General features: G+C 39.1%; 1 protein-coding gene across 3 annotated transcripts in view; it reads left to right on the plus strand.

Annotated features, from left to right (window-relative positions):
- Positions 1-20,056, plus strand: part of Rasgef1b (RasGEF domain family member 1B) — a 537,873-nt gene that overhangs the window by 483,129 nt on the left and 34,688 nt on the right. Inside the window, exon 1 of one of the 3 annotated variants that reach the window (XM_090343355.1) lies at positions 16,964-17,046. The exons of the other annotated variants lie outside the window; for them this stretch is intronic. The gene's annotated coding sequence lies outside the window, so the exon portion shown is untranslated. Of the gene's footprint in view, positions 1-16,963; positions 17,047-20,056 lie in introns of those variants that run through there. 3 annotated transcript variants of the gene reach the window in all.

A 20,056-nucleotide genomic window follows, 5' to 3' on the forward strand; every position in this document is an offset into this window, starting at 1 on the left:
ATATCTTGTCAGTAGCTATCAATATTGCCACAAACAATTAGGAATATTATCAAAGCATTATCTTTTCCATGACGCATTTTTTTTCTAACTAGTTAATTTACAATATTCTGTTCATCCCATTTTTAAAAATCCATTGCAAGTAGTATAGTTTTTGAATATTGCCTTTCCTCTCTATCTTTTATGCTGTGGTTGCTATTATTTTATATTTTTTTCCTCTTATTCTGCAACTAGATATTCATCAGAGATAATGAGGAAAACAATAACAAAGCCAATAACTGTCATTTATTAAGAGCTTACTATGTGCTGGGGTAACTTAGAAAAATTCAATACTTTTTTTTGTAGGTGAGGCTTAAAATGTTAAACAATTTAAGGACCCTGAATTAGTGATCCCAGTTCCAATGTTACTCTTTCAGGAATCATCATTCTCAACTAAGACATAGTTCTTTAAATGTTCTTAACATCTTACAATCATATGCATATATATTAATAGATTTTTCAAGAGTTTGTAATTATGTTTACTTGGGTAAGGATTTAAATAGAGCTGTTTCCCTAGAAATTTTAAGTACCAGGGTGGCATAAACCACTTATTTTTGCTATTATTGAGAATATAACATAGTAGGGTTCTAATACATAATGTATGAGTGAATAATGGAATATCTTAATGAATAAATAAAAACTTGTCTGTCTAGAACTTGAGGGTTTTAGTTTAAGCAGCGAAACCCATTTTTGAATTAAGTGCTATATAATATGCAACCGGAGTTAGTGATACTCTCCTGCCTGAGTTTGAATTCCAGTCTCACCACTTTTTTAATTCTTGGATGAGTTACAAACTCCTCTGTGTCTCAGCTTCTTCAGCCACAGAATAGAGTTAATAGCAGAGCTCATCTCAAACAGGAAAATTAAAAGAATTTACAGTGTCTTAGAATCACACATGGTACTTAGGATATACTATGTCCTGAGCCAACACCTAGTCGCTCATATCTGTAATCCTAGCTACTCAGGGGGCTGATATCAGAGGTTCATAGTTTGGAGACAACCTGGGGAAAGAAAGTTTATGATACTTTCTCTCTCTTTTTTTTTTAAATTTAATGACAAGGTGATGTACAAAGGGTATATATATATATATAGATAGATAAAGTAATATACATAAGGTTATATACATAAGGTAATGAGTACATTTCTTCTGGGACATTGTTACCCCCACCCACGTTTTTTCTCCCACTTTTCCTTTCCCACTTAAAAAATCCAAAAGTAGGCCGTGGGTTTGGCCTAGTGGTAGAGTGCTTGTTTAGCATGCACGAAGACCCGGGATTGATTCCTCAGTACCACACCAGCTGTAAGTCATACTGAGGCTCCAGTGGTAGAGCTCTAGCCTTGAGAAAGTCCTGAGTTCAAGCCCAGGACTGGCAAAAAAAAAATCCAGAAGTAGAGCTGTGGCACACAGTGGTAGAGTGCTAACCTTGAGCCCAAAAGTTTAAGGATCTTGCCTAAGTCCTGAGTTCAAGCACCACGAGCAAACAAAAAGAATATTCTATGTCCCATCTATTATTATTATTGGGAAACTTTTTTCTTATAGAGAAATTAAGTATCCTAGGTTGATTTCATTCATAGACGGTTCTATGCTTATTCAATGATTCAAAGACCCTGTTCTCATCCTGATGGGATCATTCTGCAGGTGCTCTTCTAAAGCGGCACCTTGAGGTCTTCTTACTCTCAAACAGAAAACAGCTCAAGCCAGCTCTGCTTGGGATGTGTACTTTCACTTTATTAATTTCTCAGTTTAAACAATGTATTGTATATATTGTATGTATTGTATATATTCCCTAAAAACTCCCTCTACTCCCCCACGAGGTCACCTCCTCTGCCATCTTTATAGTAGTCATAAAATGAGGCAGAGTGGCAGGGGCCTAAATACTCACACAATCCCAATGCAGCTTATTACTTGCCCTTGTCTTGTTTTCTCAGTTTGAATAAAGAGGTGACATTAACCAGACTCTTGTGATGGCTAAATGAGAAAATGCTCTCATGGCATTTTCACATGATCAGAAAGACTTACTAAGAGATTCCAATAACTTCTAGCGTCATGTTCCATTCTCTAACATTCCAGCCTGCACTCACCCACCCTTTCTGCCTCCTTTTTCCAGTGCTTCTCGGGGTGATCATTTCTTCAGTGCTTGTTTGGCTTTCCTGAGACCAGGGTCTTGCAATGGTCCAACTCCTTCCCATTTTCCATGAATGCTCAAAGCTAATGAATTAGAAATAAAGTAGTAGCAAAATCTGGGTGGTAATTTGTCTTCATTTCTGTTTTGACAGGCTATTTTATTTCTAGCAAGTTATTTAACCTATCTAGGTTTCTTTTTGCTTATGCAAAAGATAAGGCATTCTCTGTATTCTGGAATTCCATGCTTTCTTTCCGTTTCTCTGTTTATACTTGGGCCATGATAGCAGTAACATTAGTACAGTTTTTGTCTATACTTTGAAATATCTTTCATATTCTCATTCATGGTATTATTTGATCACCATATCAAAATTGTGGGGTATTACCACTCCATCTCTAGATAAGGAAATTGAGTGAAAACTTGCCAAGAGTTCAGCACCTCTAGGACAAAGATATGCTTTACTATCTGTCAAGACTTAAAATGCATGGATTGTATGTATTGTAAACATAGAACTGGCCAAAATGCAAGGAATATAATAACAGTCTCATTCTTTTTCTATCATAGCACATGTGCACAAAGATAAGTGAAAATGCGATATAGTGGATGCTTTAGCATCAAATGAATAAACCTCAGGTCTTTCAAACTTATTGAGTTGTCTGTGAAGAATCCCTTCTTTAAGCCAGGTGCAGTGGCTCATGCCTGTCCTCCTAGCTATTCAGGAGGCTGAGATCTGAGGATTGCAGTTCAAAGCTACCCTGGGCACTAAAGTCCTTGAGACTCTTATCTGCAATTAACCATTAGAAAACTGGAAATAGCCATATGGTTCAAGGGATAGGGCAGTAGCCTTGAGCTGAAGATCTCAGGGACAGGGCCCAGGCCCAGATTCCAAGCCCCATGACAAAAAAAAGAAAAGAAAAGAGAAAAGAAAAGGAATTGTGAGATTTCTGATCAAAACCAACCTATCCAACTTCCAAAGAAAAACTTGGAATATGAGTTCACGCTCCATGATTGACAAAAAAAAACCCAAACAAAAACCAAACAAACCCCCAAATAATCCTTTTACATACCCTCTACACACACACACACACACACACACACACACACACACACACACACACACCATTTCTTGTGGGTTCCACAGAGAATTCCAGAGAAGGATATTCGTTTTTCTTAGACACTATTACATCACTGTTAGATCAGCATCATCCTCAGAATAATTATCTTTCAATGGCAGTCTGTTTAGAAGTCACACACGGGTTTAAAAATTAGCCACAACCTCAATGGTTTTCCTCATTTGTAATAATTAGTACACACCTATGACTCTCCTAGCAAAAGAATACAATAGCACAAAATCTAGATACAAAAGGCCAAATAGGATGAGGCTAAATGAAAGGATCTCCAGGATACGGAAAAAAGAGCTTTATCTTGTGTGACTGTTGTTCGTAATGTACTATATTATTTCTCTTCTCTTTTGTTGCCCTCTGGTTAATCTCACATTGTTACAGTGTCTGACTTTATTGCCTGGTATATTGTATATATATTTATTTGTTTGTTTGAAATAGGAAAGGGAAGGGGGAAAACAAGATGATTGGGAGGGGGTGGTAGAAGGGAAATGGGGACAAAAACATGAGAAGGGATATCAATGTGTGAGAAGTAGTACACCCTCAATTTGGCAAATAAAACTGTAACCCCTCTATACATTACAATAAAAAATAAAATAAATTAGCCACAACAATAACTATTAAGACTGGACATTATTGTGAGAAGTTTTCTTTTGAGTACTTTTGTTTTCCCTGAGAAAACAAAATGTTAGGACTGGGTATGTGAGAAGTATGAAGAGTTTCTGTTTCAATTTTAGACATATTGGGAAATAATAAAAGGGATTCTAAAACTCAACAAGAAGAAGAGTTATAAGAATATCTTACATTAAGCAACACATTTCCCAGGAAATTTTATTAGACTACTACTAAGTTATTAAAATTCTGAATCCGTGATATAGTTACACAGCTCCAATAGGATAAAATATGAAAAGGTGTTATGAAAAATCCCCTTCTTGTCTCTTCCTCTTATTGACGTTTTCCTCCACATAACTAACCACTTGCCAGTTCCTTGTTTATCTGTCCTAAGTTTTTATAATATATAAAAGAGTACAGAACAAATAGATGTTCCTTCTTGTTTTCTTGCACACACACGTGCATATATAGGATATGCATATGTACGTCTCTATTTACAGCATATTTTGCTATATATAGTAGAATTCTCTTCAAATAGTCTGTACTTAGTTTCCTTATTATTTCTATTATAATTGAGAGGTGTTTTCTTTTGAAGAGCATGTTAAAATATATCTATCCAGTTCTCTAATAACGGATTATTTTGTTGCTTCTAATCTTTTGCCAGGAGGAAATGAGTAATTTTGTTCATGTGTTATTTCACAATGAAATAACACATAATGAATCTCTGGGATAATTTGCCTTAGTTTGTATTGCTTGATCAAAAGGTATATGTCTTTGTAGTTTTTACAATCTCAAAAATCAAAGAAGAAGATACCATAGTATACTTTTTATTGACATTATTGTTGTTATGGATGAGATGGTGTACTTTTTATTAATCTGTAGAAAAGCCATCTCAGATACAAACTGTAAGTTCATATTCTTAACTAATTCCCTGTTGGCTTGTTGCTATGCAGTAAGCAAGTCTGAATTCACCACTTCCTAAGTTTACTATTCTATAAATTTTTTCTAAAGAAGGCCAGGCACCATTCTTATCTCCTCTTTATTTGAAGCTCTTGGTGACAAGTTGTGGCAAGCAACCACACCTCTTATTTTGTTTCTAAGAATCGATTGAATTTAAGTCTAAATAAATAGAAGTAGAACTGCCAACATCCTTTCTCTATAGCATCCCTCCATGTTTGAAAGAATCAATTACAATGAAAACAAACTCTTTTTCTTCCTTCTTAAATAATTTTGGAGCCATTTTAACAGTCTTTATAATAAGAACTCACAGAGTTTGGTAGTATGAAAAGAAAAAAAAACATAGTCTGCAATTAAAATAATCTGATGTTATAACTAAATGATTGCTTTTTCTCTTTTTAGACACTTTAAAATAATTTTCTCCTAATTACATAGTTTTCAAAAGATTTGAAAATTATTTTTTCTTTTTCTGATTTTTCTAAATGAACTATAAAATTAGCAAACTAGCCTTACAGCACACCATTTAATAGAAAAGGAAAAGTCAGAATATGAAAGGTAAATGGGGTTATCTATCTGCTGTATGTGCACATATTCTTTGACAATAATTATGAGCAAGGAATTATGCACAACAATGGCAATAGGTAGTAATAGGAAGGAAAGGTATACCTCACTTCTTAGGGAAGGTTTACAAAAATGCCAATGCCTTTGTTCATGGGAAGAATCTTTAGGGATGTGAGTCAGGAATGCACACATTCAAATAAAACCTTCCAGATGATTCTGGAAGTGAAGCTGCAGTTGAAAATACTGGTCTGAAAATAGCTAAGGAAACCACAGACCATTTGAAGAGGAAGTGGTCATGGCATTTTGATCTATATGGACATGTAACAATTTTTTATGAAGCATTCTTGCCATGATGTTTAAGTTGAAAAAATGAGAGAACCTTAAGACCTGCATCCCAATATACAGGTAATAAAAAGGACAGAGGGACAAGTAGAATAGCATTGAAAGAAAAAATACTTGACAGGGCTGGGAGTTTGGCCTAGTGGTAGAGTGCTTGCCTAGCATGCATGAAGACCCAGGTTCGATTCCTCAGTACCACATACATAGAAAAAAGCTGCAAGTGGTGCTGAGGCTCAAGTGGTAGAGTGCTAAGCCTTGAGAAAGTCCAAGGACAGTGCTCAGGCCCTGAGCCCAAGCCCAGGACTGGCAAAAAAAGAAAAGAAAGAAAGAAAGAAAGAAAGAAAGAAAGAAAGAAAGAAAGAAAGAAAGAAAAGAAAAAAAATACTTGACAGTGTACAGTATGGTCTCCTCTAAATCAACAGTGCCAAGAAAAGCAGAAGAGTCTACAGTGTGGTGTAGTGAGAACTTATACAAATTAACAGAGAATTAGAAATAAGTCGAGTGTAATACAAAAGGGCAATACAAATTTTGATTGCATTCTGTCCCAAAATATCTTTGGGAACAATTTTGGAGGAACATTTAGAAAATTTAAATGTGTAGTAAAAGTTAGAGACAAAGGGAATTGATTTTTTCAGTGATAATATTATTTACGTATACAAGAACATTCAGTATTCCTTTTTGTTTTTAGAAAATGTGTAGTAAATATTTTTGTTATTGTTTTTGGTCGTGGGGCTTGAACTCAGCCTGGCTGCTGTTCCTAAGCTCTTCTTCAGCTCAAGGCTACCACTCTACTACTTGAGCCACAGCACCATTTCTGGTTTTCTGGTGATTAATTGGAGATAAGAGACTCATGGACTTTTGTGCCCTGGCTGGCTTTGAACCATGATTCTCAGATCTCAGCTTCCTGTGTAGCTAGGATTATAGGTGTGAGCCACTGGCATCTGGCCGAGTGTAGCAAACATTTTAAGGATGCTTACAATTTTCAAGTTACTTTTCAGCAATACCAAATGTAATCCATGTAGAGAGATGCAAATATAGCCACATTTTTTAATGGAATTAGGTGAAGGCTATGATATGAAGAATGAACTAGTTTGCTGAGTAATAAGATAATTATATTTAATCATTTACCTTTTTTTCCAGATATTTTGTTGATAACTATGTACACAATTTGGTCCCGTTTTTGAAAGTATCAGTTTAAGCTTACAAATGAGCAAACTGAAGCTTGGCATGATTAAACAATTTATTCAATCTCATGCTAAGCTAGGATTTGAACCAAGTTCTTCATTTTCTTGTGGGTGATACTTTTCAGTATGCAACATAACCCACCCCAAGCTGCAACATAGCCACTTCTGAAGTAGGGAAAGCGCACTCACACACACTGGTTTCCTTCAGCTACCACACTTACCACAGTGCAAGTCCAGCCTAAGTGTTTATGTGTCATTTCTATATGTCGTGTTCTTGTGATACATAACAGATTCTTTGGATTCAAGCCTAGCTGGATCTATACTTTGGCTCTGTGACTGATTAGATGTTTGTCCTTATTTATTGACTAGAGTAGAAAATCTGTTATATGCCAAATATTGATGTGATCATTAGGATTTTAGACAAAGTCTTTGCTTGCATAAGCTTTATATTCTGCTATTAGAAAGTTTTCTTTTCCAAATCTAATTCTAGTAATAAGCATAAAAATAAATAATTTAAGAGGCTGTCTTTTCTTTTCTTAAAAATAAACTAGATCAGGGCCAGGAGTTTGGCCTAGTGGTAGAGTGCTTGTGTAGTAGCACGCACAAAGACCCGGGTTCAATTCCTTGGTACCACATACATAGAAAAAGCCAGAAGTGGTGCTGTTGCTCAAGTGGTAGAGCACTAGTCTTGAGAAAGCCCAAGGACAGTGCTCAGGCTCTAAGCTCAAGCCCCAGGACTGGCAAAAAAAATAATAATAATAAAAATAAAAATAAAAAAAATAAACTAGATCAAAGCTATCTTGGCAGTCTTCACTGCTAATTCCTTCTCTTGATTCAGGTCTTTTTGTTATTGTTGTTTTGTTTTTGCTAGTCCTAGGGCCTGAACTTAGGGCCTGGGCACTGTCCTTGGGCTTTCTCAAGGCTAGCGCTCTCCTACTTGAGCCACAGGGATGGGAAGAGAGGAAGGGTATCAATGTTCAAGAAGTATTGTATATACTACCTGACAAATGTAATTATAACTGCTCTATACATTACCCTGACAATAAAATACAATTAAAAGTATTTTACTATGAGGATGCTAAGAATTTGAGATAGTTTCTTTAATAGTCAGTTATGTAAGATCATTTTTATTTTCCTATTCTGACTATGCTATGGTTGATTTGTGTGTAGTATAGGTCTCAGCATAAGGGAAAAGAAAGAGAGAGAGAATGAGAGAACAAGGAAGAGAGAGAACAAAACATTCCTGTAAAAGCTTATGTTTTTTAAAAAGAGAGAAAAGAAAACAAGTTTATGACGTGTACTTGGCTCCTTGGTAGTTGAGCAAGGTGGTCAACTTTATGCTATTGTGATGCATTTAAAAGTGTTTGTTTTGGCAGTATGTATGGTTTTTGTCTCACTAATAGAAATAATAAAACTCACGTTCACACTTACTTAGTTGTGTATTGTGAATTCCAAAAAAGACCATGTGTCTATGGCTAGTTTTAATGTGAGGACATTGGCAGGGGACAAAATGCATCTGTTGAGAGATGTTTTCAAAACAGTATGTCCTAGTTCAACTATTTTGGCAGAAAATACAGCTTGTTAGTATTTAGGAAGTTAGAAAATTTGAATTTATGACTCTCTTTTGTAACTCCATGTAATTCAGGAAAATAGGCCATTGAAAAAATCGTGAACTAATAAACAACACACAGGGCTTAAGACAAATGCTTTCTTTATCTGTGAAACACTGACTAGCTTAAGACATTTTATCTTGCCTGTGGATATACATTTCTTGCTGTAAGAAGTGTAAGAATTTGTACCTCTGTCTATAGAGACCTTATATTTATTTATTTATTTATTTATTTTTTTGCCAGTCCTGGGCTTGAGCTCAGGGCCTGAGCACTGTCCTTGGACTTTCTCAAGGCTAGAGCTCTGCCACTTGAGCCTCAGCACCACTTCCAGCTTTTATCTATGTATGTGGTACCGAGGAATCGAACCTGGGTCTCCATGCATGCTAGGCAAGCACTTTAACCACTAGGCCAAACTCCCGGCCCTATATTTATTTATTTTTTTTATATGCTTAAGAGATAATCTCTTCAATTGTCAAATAATAGCCTGGGTCAGAAAATTTGTCTTCTCTTTTCTTCCAATGTTTTCTAAACTCTGCCTCTAAAGTTACTTCTATTCAGCCGTTTCATTCCACCCCCATTTTCTAACTTCAACATAACCCAAATGTGCTTCTTCCAATCTCAACAGATCTGAAGTAAATGGACCATTTCAGTTACAGGAAGCCATATCCATCAACCTTCATCTTTTTCCTATTCTTGACCATTCTTCAGAGACAGCTAATTGGGGACAATTATGTGGGTAATTGTAGATTCTAAAATTGTCACTGGCTAATTCCAGGCCCTAGGAACATTAATCACATGCTAATTGTGTTTGTGTGAGAGATTTGACTTTAAAGCATGTTTCAGTCAAGAATCAAAGCTCATTTATGTGTTAAGTATGTGTCATAATGTACTTCCCTGTTTTTGAAGGGATCTACACAAGCAAATCAAAAGGTAAGGGGGGGGCTAATCTGATAAGCTCTGAGAGAAACATAACAGGGAGCCCCAATATTAATTATTCAGACTGCCAATAGTTTTTATGCTTTATAAATGTAATCAATCAGTAAACAGGTAAAGGGAAAACAATAACTTTATCTGAACTTGTTGCTATTAAATATCTTAAATATAGAAGTTTAAGTATGTATGATCCAGGCATATGAAAAAAATCCAATTTTGCTTACAAAATGGGTTCACTTTCCTGAGAACAAAATTTTAAAAAGTATAAGCATCCATGTAATATTCTCCCAATAATAATCATGAACGTTTTGTCAAATTTGCTTAATGCCTTTCTTTTTAAAGTAATCAAATTTTGCAGATAAAATTAAATTCCCCTTTGGCTCCAATTCAGTCTGAGCACTGCCTTTTTAGATAGCCATTGTATTAATTCTCTAGTGAAACTACAGTATCATTTTTCCTGTGCAGAAAATGTATTTACGGTTATGCTTTTCCTTAAGAATATTTAAATACATTGTATGGAAATGATAGATTTATTATTTAAAAATGAATATTCATGTGCAAAAATATTTGGTTGATTGTGGGGTTGAAGCTTCACAGAATATTTTAATTGCCTAATCTTTTAATTTTCTAACATTCTAATATAATAATAATATAGTCTTATAAAGGTAGTTTGTGATAACAGTAAATCCTAATTAAAGAAACTGTTTCGACTGACATAATTTTTTTAGTATACTTCATAAAGTCCATTTAATAGATTAACTACACTGTGATTATTTTAGTAATAAAGCTGCCCAAGAGTTTGTTATTTACTACCTTAAATGTTAAATTAAATAATAAATGTTATTAGAGGTACTTAGCAATGTTGACTAAAAGTTATTAGAGATAGCTAGGAAATTCCCCTTTATCATCTTATCAAAAAGTAGTTGAAATTATTTTCTCTCAGTATTTGAAAACAAATAGTCCTTCTGTAATGTCAAAGGGTCACCCCTGCAGGAATAATTAGGCAGTAGTTTTTGAGTCCTGGCCTCTTTGACAAGTATAACTTTGCTATATCTTGTTAGCCATGAATAGATCATTTGTTCCTTCTCATACTCAGTTTTGTCATTATAATATGCCTTAGTTGGTGGCATAAGAATGGGGGAAAATGAAAGGATAATCCTTAATATTTTTCTATCTTTTTGATATTCTATTATTCTTCTATTTCGCTTCTCATTCAATGTCTAGGACACTGAAGTGTCATTCAGCCAAAATCACAGGGATGTTCTAGAAAAACATTACAGGCTATAAGAGTTTCAAATAAAAGTATTTGTTAATTCACTGTAAAATGAAATTGTTCAGAAAGACAATAACTGCTAAAGAGAAAAGGTATGCATAAAATAGATTTGTATTTATTCTTCACTATACTCTATAGATAAAAGAATATTTATCTAAATAAACTCATGTTAAACATAGTTAAATTCTCCTAGTGCTAGTGGCTCACATTTATAATCCTAACTATTCAGAAGGCTCAGATCTGAAGATCAAGGTTCAAAGCCACCCCATGCACACAAAACATAGAACCTCCGTTCCAAATGCTGGAAATGGAGTTGTGGCTCAAGTAGTGTAGAGGCAGTCTTGAGAGGTAAAAACTGAACAAGAACATGAGGCCCTGAGTTCAACTCTTAGTAGTGCCTCCCTTGAAAGGTGAATTTCTACTTAAAACAAATATTATGTATCTAATCAAAATGCGACACATTTCTGATTACCGAATGTTCATCACTGAGTAATGTTCACCAATGTTAATTAGCTAAAAATGAGGCATGTTTCATATTATTGAATGTTGAAGTAATAGTGGAAGCAATGATAAAGAGGCACTGAATGTTCAAATTGGTTTGTTGAATGGAAACACTTGTATAGCTACTTACAAATCATAAGAAAGATGTTTGTGGAAGGTAACTGAGTATGCATTACAAGGTCTGTGAAGAGGATGAGCATCCCCTTTGGCTTTGTGGTAAGGTCAAGTTACATTAATTATCAATTATAAGAAGTGACCCCATCTCATGATGCAAATACTCTGTAAGAGAAAAATATGAGTTGGCAAATGAGTGAAATAAAAGTGCTTATGATTACAGAAAAAAAAGTGCAAGTTGTCTTTCAATGTTCTTGTCAAAATAATTTACACCTTCTTACGGGATTTAGGGGAATCTATGACGGAATCTCCCATTCAATTGTATCCTTTTGTGCAACTTTAAAACCTGGGAGATAAAAAGTGACAGTGATGCTGGGTGCTGGTGAATCATATCTGTAATCCTACCTACTTAGGAGACTAAGATCTTTGGATTATGGTTCAACTCAAGCCTGAGCATAAAAGTCTGTGAGACTCTTATCTCCAATTAAACACCACAAAGCTGGAAACGAATCTGTGGTTCAAGTAGTAGAGCACTAACTTTGGGGACAGAAGTTCAGAGATAGTGCCAAAGCCCTGACTTCAAGCCCTAGGACTGACACCATGACAGTGATAAAGTATGGACATGGGTATGCAAAAGAAAATGTCCTAAAATTATTTTTTTCTACTCTTACTTTAATGAGAATGATTGACTGACTGACATTTATAGACCCAATGTTCTCTCTATATCATTTAATGGGTGAAAACAACTTTGAAAACTTAAAATTGCTGGGATTATTATTGAAATGAGCATTTCAAAGCCAATCTGATCATTTGTCTCACCCACAGAAATTCCTCTTTAGTGGTAAGATTCATTTGTGTAAGGGATTGATGACACTGAGAATGTATTTGAAATCTTAAATATCAAAATCCTCATATCATGTTATTTGTTCTTCATAGCATTGCTATGAAATTACAGTGTGGTCTCCTTCAAAACTAGACTGGCCATAGACAGACTACCCAGCCCAGAAATAGGAAGAGAACATGAAACCAAAGCACGCAAAGCAGCCTCTTACTCCTTATGTTCTTGTCTCCAGATGATGAGGAACAAGAAGACTTCTTGTGTGTGTTTGGGGTGGGAAACAATAAAATTGGTCACAGTCTTTTCCACAATGGAGCATGTACCCAGAAGTTACAGGGGATATTTTCATTACGAAATCCTGATCCTTTTCACTAAACTATGAAGAGAAATTAAAAAAAAATTCTCTAAAGTCTGATGCTGAACAGTTCTAACTCATCTAAGCCAGTAATACATCATTCCATTATAGATACAGGAAGGAGAGAATCCAAAAACATAGGATACCAAGACAGTTCTGTGGCTTTCCATTATCTTTCTTTGGATTTAACTATGCCACTACAGTGTTTCCTTCTCTTCAGCGAGGAGGGAAGCCAGAGAGGGAAAACTTCTTCCTTTTTCTTTTTTTTGCTATGAAACAGCAATTGCTTTTCTTAATTTAACATAGAAGAATTTATCAGTTCGGTTCTCCAGGTCTCAAAGTTGTTTCTTTTTAATCACTTAGTTGTTGAATTATTGGGCTTTTTGTGTTCCAGAGAAGTTGTAATTATTTTTAAGATGTAGAAGTAAAGAAAATAAAAATTGGTAGGAACATTGCTTGCTTAGACCCAATGTTTTTAAAGCTCTATCTGGTCATCCTTTATGCTTATAATTCATGACATTCTCATAATCTTTTGATTATGAGGTAATGCACAGCATGATTATCAAAAATGATATTGTCCTCCTTTTCTTTGAAAGGAAGAATAACTAAGTTGCCAACTATTGATAGGCCATGTGACCTGTGCCTTTGTTTTCTTGCATTCACAAACTGGGGCTAAGATTTCATACCCTGTAACTGTTCATTTCCATATTCCAGAGATCCTGAGAGAATAAATGACAGAGAAAGTGCAAGTGTTTGGCTAGTTACTTGGCCATTTTATAAGGCAGAGAGAGAGAGACAGAGAGAGAGAGAGAGAGATGGAGAGAGAGAGAGAGAGAGAAAGACAGAGAGAGAGAGAGACAGAGAGAGAGAGAGAGAGAGAGACAGACAGACAGACAGACAGACAGACAGACAGAGACAGACAGAGACAGACAGAGACAGAGAGACAGAGACAGAGACAGAGAGACACATGTCCATAGAGGGATATGCTGAGAAGGCATATATGATGTTTACCTTACGATGAGGCTATAATCTTCCTTAATACCTTTCTTCTTTAGTTTTACTTGGAGTTCTGGTGCCTCAGTTCTCTTTCACATTAAGAATTTTAGACATTTGGAGACAGTTATGTTTTGTGACACTTTCATTTAAGGTTCAGAGGTCTTAGGAAATCATAAATGACAAATAATGATATTAAACTGTGTTTATGAAAAATATCTTTAAGACAAATAATAAACTCACTTTACCAGAAACAATTGGCTCCTAGTTTAATTTAAATACACATGCCCTCTAGTTGTATATATTATTTTATAGCTCTTACAGTAAGTAATCAGTGTTATGGAGTTGGAAGACAGGAGCGTTGGAAGCAAGAGTATAGGGGTTTAATTTATGGTTCCTCCAGCTGAGTGGCCTTGGCAAGTTATTTACCTTCCTGAGGCTCATTCTTTCATGCCACAAATGTAAATAATATTATCTGTATCTCAGGATTTGAGTAAGGATTGACAATAATTTAAGTAAAAACAATGTAACACAAATATAGTGAAATATTCAACAGTGGAGGAAAGAAGTGATGTTATCCACGTGTATTACAATGGATCAAAAGCCTAAGTTGAAAACAAGGAGAAATAGAATGAGACAGATTACACAATAACGTTTAGGTAAATACACTCATGTGGTACGTATGGGAAACAATGCTAGCATTGTTCACGAAAGGAAGATTGAAAAACACCTTAAATACAGTATGATGTAAACTGGGATTTTAGATGGAGAATGGAAGGGATTGAAACAAAAGATTTTGGCCTTTGATCACTCATAATACTTACTCTAATTTTGTGTACTGAAGGCACAGAGGACTAGAAAAGAAAAATAACCCTGATAAAAGAGGCTGCTTTATAGGACAAATTCAATATAACAGGCTATTTTTTAGCAGTGGAGTGAAGTACTTCTCAGTGGGGCTTTATTTGCATAAATTTGACTGATTCTGTTAAACATAGCAACATTTATAAGGATAAGAGTTTAGTGTAGGGAGTCAAAAGACAAGAAACTATAAAATGTACAAAAATGGAAATAATCTTTCTTCATAGTAGAGAATAATTAAAACACAAATTGTGACGTCAGTTACCTCTTGAGGGCTCAGCATGTGCTAGACACACATTCATTAATTCATTCATTTATGCAACTAACATTTATTGAGGGCTGATGTGTTATCACTGTTCTAGACATTGGAAAAACGACAGGAAAACCATGGCAAAACCTGGTCATGTGAAGGTTATATCCTAGAAAGAGAGGAGAAACACTCAGTAAAATATTCTTGCATAAGTGGCTAGGAGGCTTAGGGAGAAAAGAACCACAACATAAAAGAAAGAAAGGCTGTATAGAATGCAGGTGGTGACAGTTTTAAATGGGGAGGTCAAGCAAGGCTTCTCAAAGGGATTTTATTTCAAACCTATTCCATGTGTTATCTCATTTGATCTCACTCCCCCATGAAGAATTCACTCTGCTGGCTATGATGCTGTTTTTGAAAGTCCTTCACGATGTTGCAGAAGGTATAGTGGGGGTGTGACAGAGAGAGTTAGGGTTCAGCAGTGTCTCTTTAGGTAATACTCATATAAGAAGCCAAAAGGGCCCTTGTGGGAGCTACCAGGATGGGGAATAGGAATGTGGTTTGGGAACCAAAAATTTACATCATCATTCTTATGATATATATTTTACATTTTGAAAATCCCAAATATATATCTTTTGTTTGTGTGCCCTTATATGTGTGTGTCTGTGTGTTTGGGGGGTGTGTTTAGGGGGTACTCCATGATGGGAGTGTACTAGAAGTTACAGGGGATATTTTCAGTAAGAAATCCTGATCCTATACGATCCTTTTTATTCTTTGTTATAGGCCCAGACACCTCAAGTGTATAAGTGATTAGCCTGAGGAAACATGGTCTGTTTGTTGTAAGAGATTCAGGATGGAAAAATTGAGCATCACAACCAGAACAGTGGGACTGGCACTCACCCGTGGCATGGCTTCTTTTTTTAAAAACTGTGTTAGATCCCAGGCTAAGGCAAAGTGTGTGAGAATAAACTACGGAGAGAATTATTTACAGGAGGAAGGAGGAAGTATGATAAAGAGTCGCAGAGGAGGTGCAGACGCGGTATCGGCTAATCAGGAGCAAGCCCGGGTTTCTGGATGGTTCTTTCCATTCCAGGGAGAAAAAAAAAAGATGATCAGAAAGAGCAGGGCTCTTCTACCTCAATAATCCTACACATAACCCTGTAGGATAGGCACTGATGATCGTGCTGCTTTATATATAAAAAGGTGAGGCTCAGGAGGAAAACAAAAACTGTTTACTCAAGGTCACAAGGCTTGCAAGAGAAGTCTTCAGATCATGGTGTGCGTGTGTGTGTGTGTGTGTGTGTGTGTGTGTGTGTGTGTTTATGGGTCTCCTTTCTGATGGCCATCCTTACCCGCCCCCCACATCTTCTTTTATGTGCACAAGGATAGAATATTAAGGTTTTTACCTCTTGGACCACCATTCCCTAAAATGGCTATCAAGTATCCAGTGATAGCCTGCAGTATGTGGTTACCATGACAACACAACCTTCACCCTGGACCAGCCTCCTGGCCTTGCCTCCCAGTTAAGTATCCTGTTTCAGAGCAGGCTCCTTTCTTCTGTGCAACTTCGGAGCGGTGTAATTTTACATCTTGATTGGGTGATTTATTCGCTTCCCGTTTATTCTCCTCCAGCACGGTGCTTCCTGGTGGCAGGGACAGGCCTCGCGGTGGCCATCACCGGTGCTCCCAGCGTTTTGCACAATACCCAGCACTCGGGCTCTCTGCAAGCATACTTGCTGAGCAAGTGTTCTGTGGTTCCTTTCAACCTGCGGCTCATCATTATGTTAATAGATACTGCAGAACGAGTCGAGCTGGTCTTTACAGGTAGTACACAGGTAAACGAACACACACACACACACACACAAATACACACGCGCGCGCGTACACACCTGACGGCACAGACTGCCCGCGGCGAGGGCGGTCAGGAGGAAGCGCAAACCGAGTTGAGCCCACCCAGCCTGCGCAGCTAAAGCACACCTTCCCGTGCCAGCCTCCCCCGCGCCGGCCCGCTGGCAGCCGGCCGACCGCGCGCGGGAGTCCCCGGGCCCACGGAGCGCCCGCCGAAAGTCCCCGGGAGGCGGCGGGGGCGGCGGCGGCAGCGTGGGCGGGGAGCGGCGCCGTGATTGGCCGGCGCTCGCCGAGGGGGCGTGGCTCGCGGCGGGAGGCGGGGCGGGGCGGGGCCGGCCGCGCAGGGGGTGTGCGCCGCGCCGGTGCGGTGGTTTCAGTATAAACAAGGGACCCGACTGGTTCGGCAGATTTTGCTGCTCCCCCCCCCCCCACTCTCCCTCCTCCTCTCCACTTTCCCGCGCGCTTTTCTGCTCTGTCCCCTGGTCTTGTTTGTGGGCGCGTGGCGAACACCCAGGAGGCGGAGGACCCGGAGTCCATCTGCGGGTAGGTGGTTGTTGGCTGGCTGGGCTTTCCTTTCTCCTGGAGTGTCTGGAGCTCCGAAGCAGGGGACGGGAGAGACGGGGCTGCCGGATCCCGGGAGAACCCAGAGATTCCCCCACTCCTCAGCGGGATCCGAAGGACGCGGCGGGGTGCGCTCGCCCCCAGGCTGCCGGAGACCCGCGTCCTGCCGGTCGGAGCGCAGAGCCCAGGTCCCCCGCGGCCGCCCGGACCGGGACAGGTGCGGGGGGCCGAGCCCGCGGGACCTGCGCTGGCACCGGCCGGCTGCGCGCGGCCTCTCCTCCCACCCCACCGGAGCTTTCCCGGGTCTCGGTAGTTGGGGAAGGCTGCCCGAGTTCCAGTCCTGTGTTTTTCACGTCGGTGCTCGTGGCGTGTGAACGGGGTGCTGTTTATTTTCGTGGCCGGTTCCCGGTGGCCGAGGTCTGACGCCCGAGGAGACCGGGAAACTGGAGCTCGTGCGCCCGGCCTTTTGGCTCACTTGGTTCCCGGGCTCACCTGGCGAACTTGGGAGACACCTGGTCCCCTTATTATTTATTTATTTATTTATTTTCGGAGCGCAGGGGAGTTACCAGGGACATTTGTCCGGAAGAAACTGATAATCGACTCGTGGCCCAGTGGGCACACGGTGTGTGTGTGGCGTCCCCTCTTTCTAGGAGAGACGCGGGGGGGGGGGGGCGCCTGGGTGCTGAAAGGCGGGGAAACCGGGGTATGTGTGTGGGGGCGGGTGGGAGATGGGGTGTGCCGCGTGTGAGCGTGTGTGCCACCTCACCCCCTCCGCGTTGGCACGGTTCGGGCCCAGGCACCTTAGGTCAGTGGACTCCCTAACAGGATGGCACCAGTGTGCCCGCCAGCACAAGGGGAAGGGCTTGGCGGCGTTTCTCTGTCATGAAGTGGATGTGTGGCCTTTGCAGATGAGCGCGGTGCCCCTGGGTGTACGGATGACTGGACACGCGCGCACGCACACTTGTGTGTGTATGGATGCATGTTTGGGAGGACGCGTCTCCTAGGAGTCCTTTCGTCAGCAGCGCCATGTGACAATGGTCAGGAACTGCTAGTGCGCCGCGGAGATCTATATTTAGCAGAGTGACCTCTCCCAGGGAGGGTCTCATTGGTGCATAAAGGGGAAGAGTCCACGGAGCCCAGGTGTCACGCTCGTGAATGCTGTCTGGCACAGTCACACTCAGATGGGGTGAATCATTGTTTTTTCCTCCTGAGCACAGTGCTTGGGTCTTGGCATGTGATGGGCCATGCCTTAATTTAAACGTACTTAAGGCTATGGTGGGCCAGCCAAAGTCAAGCCAGGAGGCTAAACATACAACAGCACATGGATTTGTTTGGACATTAAGGAGGGAATGAATGGTTAAATGACGTTCAGAGCAAATGTAGAAATGATTGCTTTTTTTAAAAAAAGGGGGGGGGGAATTTTTTTTTGGCTGTTGAGGTTTTTATAGCAGAATAATAATAGTAGTAGATAAGTAAACCCCTTCATGTATGGCAGTGGAACATGGGGGGAGGGGCAGTGTTTTGAGTCTGTGAAGCTTCCCAACACTTGACTAAGTCATCAGGCTTCTGTCCCTGTGTATTTCATTTCAAGCAGATCTGGTAGGGAGGAGAACAGAAGCTACTGATGAGCAAGTTTCTTCTGCTTGGTGGTCCATCTTTTGTTTTCCTTAAAGGTGGTAATGTTTCAGGCTGCTGAGCTTACTGGCCTGTACTTTCCATTTGCTTAATGCAGTGTTCAGTCTTTAGAATGCATTTCAGTTTTTGATGAGTACTATGTCTTCCATACACTGATTCCTGAAGGTGGTATTGTCTTTTGAGGAAGAGAATCATCAGAAAATATTTGCATTTATTGGCCTCTCCCTCGCTTAACTTCGAATCCAATACATGAAGTATATATAACTACATATTTATAAGTATTTGCCATTTATCATTAGACTATTTGTACTAACATTTTGTTCTTAGGGTCTGAAAATAATGACTAGGTAATCAAGTACAATAGATCAAATAAAACCAGTTGCCTACTATGCATTTAGGGGAAAGGCATGATAAGAAAATAGGGGGAAAAGTCTGGGGGTGAGTGAGTGTGTCCAGTCCCTAATATGACATCAGAAGCCCTGGACTAGCTTTATCAGCTTCCAAAGGCTGCCTGGAAGAACTGCAGTGGGAGAAACATCTGAATGTGGCATACCCCCATAAAGAGAAAGGAGATGGAAAATGTAGGGTGTTATGCCTTGCACGGGAGAACAATCAGGAATCTCCAGGCAAGAACTGAGTAGCTTGATTCTGATACAACAGCCAGTACAGGGAAATGCCCTATAATATTTGCTGAAATCTTGAAAGAAGCAAATTATCCTGTGGGAAATGATGCTTAAAATGCATGAATTTATTTTTGCTATTAATGGTTGAACTCAGATATCATCTATCCATTCTTTTCACCTTTCTAGAACTATAGGGTTTTTTTCCCTCCAAAACTATATGTCTTTTGTTTTTTGTTCTCCAGTTAAATATGTACACACACACACACACACACACACACACACACACACACGCACACACACAGCCTCATGGATTGTTGATAAAATAACAGCTGTAACCTAATGGGGAAAAAGAATTGGATTCCTGCTGACCTGAAGGCCAGACAAGTCAACGTGGCATCTCCTGGTACCTGCAACTCTAGACTAGACACAGGGAGTTGAGCTGGATGGTTTATGGTCTCCTTTATCTCAGTGATAACTGCTTTACTTGTACTGTCTCCTCAAGTCTGCACCTTGCATTAGGTTGGGCCAAGGCAGGCTGAGACAGTGCATATGAAGTAGAGGTTGCCATCTTCTTGAAATGGAAAAGAAGGAAATGAGGAGAGGATAGCGAAATTCTTTCTACTGATGAATTTATATCACAATTGAATACTTCTTCAACTGCCTTTTGATTTTGTTTTTCTCTTGTGGCTATATTACAAAAAATCACTGGTTTCAGTGAAGATCAGAAAAATGTT

Source organism: Megascapheus bottae, chromosome 13 (assembly GCF_031878675.1).
Source record: "Megascapheus bottae isolate mThoBot1 chromosome 13, mThoBot2.hap1, whole genome shotgun sequence".
In the NCBI taxonomy this organism is placed as follows: Eukaryota; Metazoa; Chordata; class Mammalia; order Rodentia; family Geomyidae; genus Megascapheus; species Megascapheus bottae.